The sequence below is a fragment of the Meles meles genome, chromosome 15 (assembly GCF_922984935.1).
Source record: "Meles meles chromosome 15, mMelMel3.1 paternal haplotype, whole genome shotgun sequence".
NCBI lineage: Eukaryota > Metazoa > Chordata > Mammalia > Carnivora > Mustelidae > Meles > Meles meles.
This window is the reverse complement of record NC_060080.1, coordinates 58,350,252-58,357,177: the sequence shown is the minus strand read 5'-3', so window position 1 is coordinate 58,357,177 and position 6,926 is coordinate 58,350,252. Positions and strand designations below refer to the sequence as shown.

The window sequence follows — 6,926 nt, the reverse complement described above, 5'->3', positions numbered from 1 at the left end:
GGCCACATCTTTACCAGTGGGTGAATTTCAAGGCAGCCTGGCCCTCAAGTCCTTAGTTCTCACCAAAAGCAACTTTTGTTTTACCAAAAGTCTTTCCATTCTTATCCAAAAATAACACTGTATGCAGTTAATAATACTCTATTTAATATCAAAATGGGCAGGGGGTCCACAGGTCAAAACTATTTTCATAATAAAATGTTATTTGCCTGTTCGCTCTCATCTTCTCATGACTGTATGAAGCTGTGAGCTTGGGGAAAACTCTGATATCACAACAGAGTGAGTCCAAAAGCAGATAGGAGACTCCATCTGTTTTTTATTAAGCTAAACATTTAAAAAAATTGCAGGAATGTAAAACGGTGCCACGCTTCTCACTAACATTTTGTTTTGTTTTTTGTTTTGGAAAATACAGTTATCTTTAAAATTATGTTAATGCGGTAGGTTTAATATTGTAATTTTAAGTAAATAAGTGTTTTTAAATTTTCCGTTTTAATTTCCAATATGGTAAATTTGGGGAGGTAGACCCCACATAAATAAAAGGCTCTTTCAATAATATTTGCGAGTATAAAAGAGTCCACAGATCAAGAAGTGGGAGAACCACGGCCTTCTTTCTTCCCCAAATTGTAGTGTCCTATAGGCTCCACCCCCAAAGTTTTCCAGCGTCAAGCGCCCTTTCCCCGCCCCCGATTGGGCTCCACCCTGCTGATAAGCTAACCTCTCTCACCCCTTTCCAGAACAGCTTCCTCTAAGTTTCCCCACCGCCCTTCCCCTGCCTCCTCCTGGTCCTCCATTCCCGCCCTCCAGAGTGAGAACGCATCTTTTGACTCTGCTCAGCAAACCTAGGGTGGGGACAAGGGACTCGTGCAGCTGAGGAAGGGACGAATCACAGACACTACCCTCAAGGAGCTTCTGATTTCGTAGGGAAGTACAGACAGGTAAAGCAGCTCCAGGAGGTACCTGTCTTGCCTTTCGCTGGCTAACACTCTTCCGGAGAGTGGGTATTGAGCCCGCGCTGCCGGCACCCTCCTCCCGGTCCCCCACCCCCACTCCGCGCCACCCCTTTCCCTTCCGCCACCCTGGATACCCGAGATCCCGGGCCTGAGCGCCCCCTGGTGGCCGTCCCTCGTCGGCGCAGCCTTTCCCTCTAGAGCTGTCCGAGGCTTAACTAGAGTTAAAGAACTCAGTCGAGTCTCGGGATCCCAGTTCTGGGAACCTGTCCCTGTGAGGATCTGTCGAGGTTTTCGGCGGCCTTCTGTGTGTCCCTGCGCTCATGTTTACCCCTGGATGAGTAATTCCAGCCTGCTTCTGCCTCTGTGCCTGCCGCTTATCTTGTATTCGTTTCCCCCACCAAGCCCATTAGTAGGTGGCAGAGTCTGTCGCGGTAGAAATAGTATGTGCTGCGGCTTGGACTCAAGTCCAAGGAGCACGATGCCAAAGTTCCACTTCCTATTGGCATACCCCACAGTAAATAATCTGATGGCTAAAGCAGCCCTGGACATTGGCGAATGATGGATATTCTACGTTGGGTTCAAGTTCCTTCTAAAGCGGGAAAGTGAATCCCCAGCCTCTGAATCTCAAGGCTTAGGCTGGATTCCGGGCTTTCCAGGAGTGTATTTCCTGCGTTCTGGTTGGGGGGGGGGGGGGGGTCAGTACTCTAAGACCTCCACCCTCCACCTTCCGGGGCTTTCTTCCAGGGACGTAGCGTCTCCGCCCTCCCTTCCCTGCGCTATGGCTGTGAACAGGACCCCAGGTGTTTGCCATCAAGTCTCAGAACTCCTCAAAGTGAGTATGCAACTTCGACTCTGGCTTCCTCAACACAAAAAGCAAGCCCTAAAATCGAGGAAGGAAATGCCAAAGTGTCTCTTTTTTAATCGGATCCTAGAAATTCAGAATGAAGGTATCCTCAAAGTGAGGATACTGAGAACAGGCTTGGGGAGTGGAAGGGAGTTTCAGATTCAGTAAGATATCCTCAGGGACCAGCCTGAAGATTTCTCCTACAACTCTGACCCAGAGTCCATTAGCAGGAACCTCACTGCCCCATCAACAAACTCAACCATCTTAACTTAGTGGTTTCCATGGTAACCATCAAAGAGTGATCCCCTTTTCTTTCCTACAGATGTTCCTCCTACCCCTCCCCTTGACAATCACTTTCAGACAGGGCCTAGAACTGGATTCTGTTCAACTCTAGTTGCAAATCATTTCCCCCTTTTAATCCATGTTTTAAGAAAGTACAAACCAGGGGCACCTGGGTGGCTCAGTGGGTTAAAGCCTCTGCCTTTGGCTCAGGTCGTGACCCCAGGGTTCTGGGATCAAGACCTGGATTGGGCTCTCTGCTCAGCAGGGAGCCTGCTTTCCTCCCCTGCCTCTCTGCCTACTTGTGATCTCTGTCTCTCAAATAAATAAATAAAATCTTAAAAGAAAGTACAAACCATTTCTTTAATTTACTTGGAAATACCCTTTAAAAATGAACCAGTAATGTCAGGTATGTGGAAGCATGGGAGTTCATTTTATTATTCTTTTTAAGTAGGCTTAAATTTTCCTATAATGAACACAAATTTTAAAGTAAACTAAAAAATTTTTAAAATAATGTCTGTGGGGGCACCTGGGTGCCTCAGTGGGTTAAAGCCTCTGCCTTCGGCTCAGGTCATGATCTCAGGGTCCTGGGATCAAGCCCAGCATCGGGCTCTCTGCTTGGCAGGGAGCCTGCTTCCCCCTCTCTCTCTGCCTGCCTCTCTGCCTACTTGTGATCTCTCTGCCAAATAAATAAATAAAATCTTTAAAAATAAAGTCAAATAATGTCTATGCCCATCGTGGGGTTTGAACTCACAACCCTGAAATCAAGAGTTGCATGCTCCACCACCTGAGCCAGCCAGGTGCCCCTGGAGTTCTCTAAATTTTTTTTCCTAAAAAAATTTAGGCAAAAAAGAAAAAAAAAATTCGAAAACCTCTTTCCACATATCTGAAGAAAATCTGGTCTTTGTGAAGAATGATGAGAGGTTGCAAAATAAATACCATTTTCTACAAAAGGAACTAATAGATTATAAGCCTCAGTCCTTATTTGGGATGTGGTAAAGATGTCAGAGTCTTAAGATTTTCATTTTGAAAAAAAAAAAAAAAAAGATTTTCATTTTGAAGCACAAGAAGACTGTAGATAAACCTTTAAAGTATAATAAAACATAGGTATTTGGGGGAAATCTTAAAAAATGAATGAATCACATTGTCCTTCTTCCATAACTTCCTTCCCGTCTTTTACTTGTGTTGCCCCTGTACCATTCCAAATCTTTCAAACCTCCACAATGAGAAACCCAGCAAGTGTGAGCACCTGCTGTCCCTGTCTTACCACAGGGGTTGGGTAAACTACAGTCCTTGGGCCTGTTCTGGTGGGGTGCCTGTTTTCGTGTGGCCGGTCAGCTAAGAATGGTTTTTGCATTGCTAACAGGCTATAAAACAGGCAAACACTCAAAGAAGGATCTGTGACCTACACTCGATGTCCAGCCTCTGGCCACATCTGGCCCACAAAGCATCTCTGCTGTAGGCTGGCTGGAGCCCTGGTGAAAGGTGGCTTTTCTTCCATCCAGGCAGCTATGACGAAAGGTACAGCCAGGAAGTTGCCATGCCGACGGGGAATTCAGTTCTTAAAATAGTCCACTGTGCTGAGGCATTTTCGGGGTGGGTGGGTTTGGAGGGAGAGGGTTCGGGAGAGGGGTGGGGAGAGATGATAAACTAATGAGTCAGACCCAATGGGTGACAGCTGTTCTGTCATCCCTCTGGCAATGTGAGGTGGGAAGGGGACGGCTCTCTAAAATGAGGTGGCGAAGAGATATTTTCCATTCAAAGAGCAGGAGAGCTCTGTTTCCTCACACTATTTTCCTGACAGAAGGAAATTCCCCTCTCTGTGGGTCCACCCTGCGGAGAATAGAAGTAGGCAGGCCTCACTCACTCAACGCCTACAGGATTGCGGGACTTGTAGGACTAGGAGGGGCAGGCTCTCTCACACAGCTGCCTCACGGCTCAGTCCACAGCAGGCCCAAGTCTCTTCATTGTCACAGGTAGCATCATCATGGGACAGTAGGGAATAAAATTCACCACCCCAAAATGTGTCCCTTTGGCACATGGATTATTGTAGGCTGATTATTTTTAAGAAACGGAAGGCTCCGGAAGAACCTTCAACCTTCCCTTCATGGCCTACAACAATTTAGATAGACAACTTCCTCCAGCAAGGGAGCTATCACCATAGGTAACCACAGCATAATATGAATTAGGGGTGGCTGAATTGTCTTCCTTCCCTTTATAGTTCCAGATCCCTCCCCACTTCTCCTTAACTCTGGGTGTCCTATAATCCTCAATTGCCTGACTTCTTGTGGGCCTCATTTTCCTATGGAGCCCCTTAGTATGTACTTAAATTTGATTTTCTCCTGCTAATCTATCTCATGTCAACTTAATTCATAGTCCAGCCAAAAAAAAAAAAAATATCCCTTGAAAGATAGAGAAAAATTTTTCTTCCACAACAGGGCCAAAATGCACATATATCACTAAAAATGTCTTCTATCCAGACAATCAACCATCGATCAACCATCAATTGATTAACCAATCAATCCACTATCATTATTTGAGCATTTCCTGTCACCCCTCTGTTGTGCCCTCAATTCCTGGAAGATGAACTAAGTACTTATTTTTTATTGTGGTAAAATATATATAACATAAAACTTACCATTTTGACCATTTTTTAACTGTACAATCCAGTGGCATGAAGTACATTCACATTGTTGTACAACTAGCCCCACCATCCATCTTTGGAACTTCTTTATCATCCCATATACTGAAAGTTTACACATAAGTCTCCATTCTGTCCCCACCCCCAGGCCCTGTCAACCACTATTCTATGTTCCATCTGTACGAACCGGCTATTCTAGGAATCTTGGGTAAATGGAATCATACAGTATTTGTTCTTTTGTGTCTGGCTTATTTCACTTAGAATATCTTTAAGCCTCATCCCTGTGAACATGCATTAGAATGTCGTTCCCTTTCAAGGCCAAATAATATTCCATTGTGTGTATAGACCATGCTTTGTTTAGCCATTTTCCCATGAATGGACATTTGGGTTGTTGCCACCTTTTGGCTATTATGAATAATGCTACTATGAACATGGACATACAAATAGTTGTTGAGTCCCTACTTTCAGTTCCTTTGGCGGCAAAGTCCATTTTCAGAAAGAGAACAAGGTGAAGATTGAGTATGCAATCTTGGGGCGCAGAAGACACTACAACAGCATTTTCTTACCTTTTCCATTCCACCATCCAAAGTCCATCTTTGAGAAAGCCAGCAAGCCCCTTGTCTCTTGTCTTCCTCCCTCATCCATCCTCTAGCACTCTGCTCGAACTGCATGTTATCATGAGGTCATTCCCACGGGCACCTCTAGTCCCAGATCCATCATCAAGGACAATGGGCAGCCTTAAGGTTGATGGTTAGTTCTCATATCTTTCAAAGCTGAGCATTATTAAAATAAAACCAATGGTATCTTTTAGCATGGTTTCAATGTGTGTTTGTAGAAACGGACTTATTTCCCACCAGGAGCAGAGAATGGAAAGACATGGTGTGTGGCATATCACTAGTAGTTTTTTTTTTTTTTTTAAGATTTTTATTTATTTATTTATTTGACAGAGAGAGATCACAAGTAGATAGAGAGGCAGGCAGAGAGAGAGAGAAAGAGAAAGGGAAGCAGGCTTCCTGCTGAGGAGAGAGCCCGATGCGGGACTCGATCCCAGGACCCTGAGATCATGACCTGAGCCGAAGGCAGCGGCTTAACCCACTGAGCCACCCAGGCGCCCTCACTAGTAGTTTTTTGATTGGGAATGGGCACATGGTCTCAGTTGGCTCAGGCTGAAGGGAATGAATTTTATTTCATGGCTGGGTATGGTTCTATTTTTGTTTTGGTTTGTTGTTCTCTAGAAGTGTCCCACTTGAGGCCAATTGAAAGGAAGCTGGGCTATGGATGCAGCTGACATCTAGGAAAGAAGGCAGAACTGAGAGAATAGCAGAATATGGTGCTAGCACCCTGATCATGCAGTGCCTGAAGCCTGAATTACCCCAGTTACCTCTGAAGAAGCTAATAAATCACCTTGTATTTCAAACCAATTTTGGCAGGGCTTTCTAATGTTGGGGCCAAAAACATTCTAACAGATGCAGTCTGCATGGTGTTAGGATTTTGGTTTTAACCCGAAGAAGAGTGAAATGTAGTTTTGAGGTTTCTGCACAGAGAACCCAGGGAGAGGGCTCGGTCAGATCTGCACTTAAAAGCATCTCTTTGGCAGCAGAGTGGAAACGGTTAGTAGAGAGTTGGAGTGGTTACAGTTAGGGGCCTTATTTTGCTAGTCAAGTCCTGGTGAAAGGTTGTAGAGGAGAGAAGAAGAGATCTGGGAGATTTTTTTAAAAAAATATTTTATTTATTTATTTGAGAGAGAGAGAATGAGTGTGAGAGAGAGAGAGCATGAGAGGGAGGAGGGTCAGAGAGAGAAGCAGACTCCTGGCTGATCAGGGAGCCAGATGCAGGACTCAATCCTGGGTTTCCAGGATCATGACCCGAGATGAAGGCAGTTGCCAAGCGACAGCCACCCAGGTGCCTGAGATCTGGGAGATTTTAAGGAAGTTGGGTAACTTTGGTAGAAGTCAGTAAGGTAGTAAGGTTGACAAGACTTGGTGATGGTTTGGGGGGAGAGGATAGCGGTGTCAGGAGTGACCTCTCCATTTGTGACTTGCTCAGCTGGATGGAGAGGGGTGCGACCCCCATGACAGAATTGTTGTTAAGGAAAAAAGATTGAACACTGACAGCGTCAGGTTGCTGGAGAAACGACTTCAGTGGGAGAAGCAAGAGCCAGCATTAGCTTAGCTCTAGCCATGAACTGAGTATGCTTTACCTGTATAAACTCATG

General features: G+C 45.1%; 1 long non-coding RNA gene across 1 annotated transcript; it reads left to right on the top strand.

The window, feature by feature from the left end:
* Positions 1-547: 547 nt before the first annotated feature.
* On the top strand, positions 548-3,576 carry LOC123926156. Its single transcript, XR_006815161.1, has 3 exons — positions 548-932; positions 1,692-1,779; positions 3,437-3,576. It is a non-coding gene; the product is annotated as an uncharacterized LOC123926156 (long non-coding RNA).
* Positions 3,577-6,926: the final 3,350 nt, after the last annotated feature.